Genomic DNA, 215 nt, shown 5'->3' with positions numbered 1-215 from the left:
AACCTTTGTATCTCTTTGAATGTTACTCAGATTGTGGACAGTCCTACTCGCCCACATATTAAGTCCCCTAATAAATCCTCCCTAATTGATCTCATTTTAACTAATGTTCCCATAAATATTCATCTGTGGGAGTATTTGCAAATGATCTGAGCGATCACTGTGTTGTAGCCACAATCAGGGACACAAAAGTCCAAAAGGTTAAACCTCGCATTATC

This window comes from Pseudochaenichthys georgianus, chromosome 1 (assembly GCF_902827115.2).
Source record: "Pseudochaenichthys georgianus chromosome 1, fPseGeo1.2, whole genome shotgun sequence".
NCBI lineage: Eukaryota > Metazoa > Chordata > Actinopteri > Perciformes > Channichthyidae > Pseudochaenichthys > Pseudochaenichthys georgianus.
The sequence above is the reverse complement of the archived record's forward strand: the minus strand, read 5'-3'. Positions refer to the sequence as shown.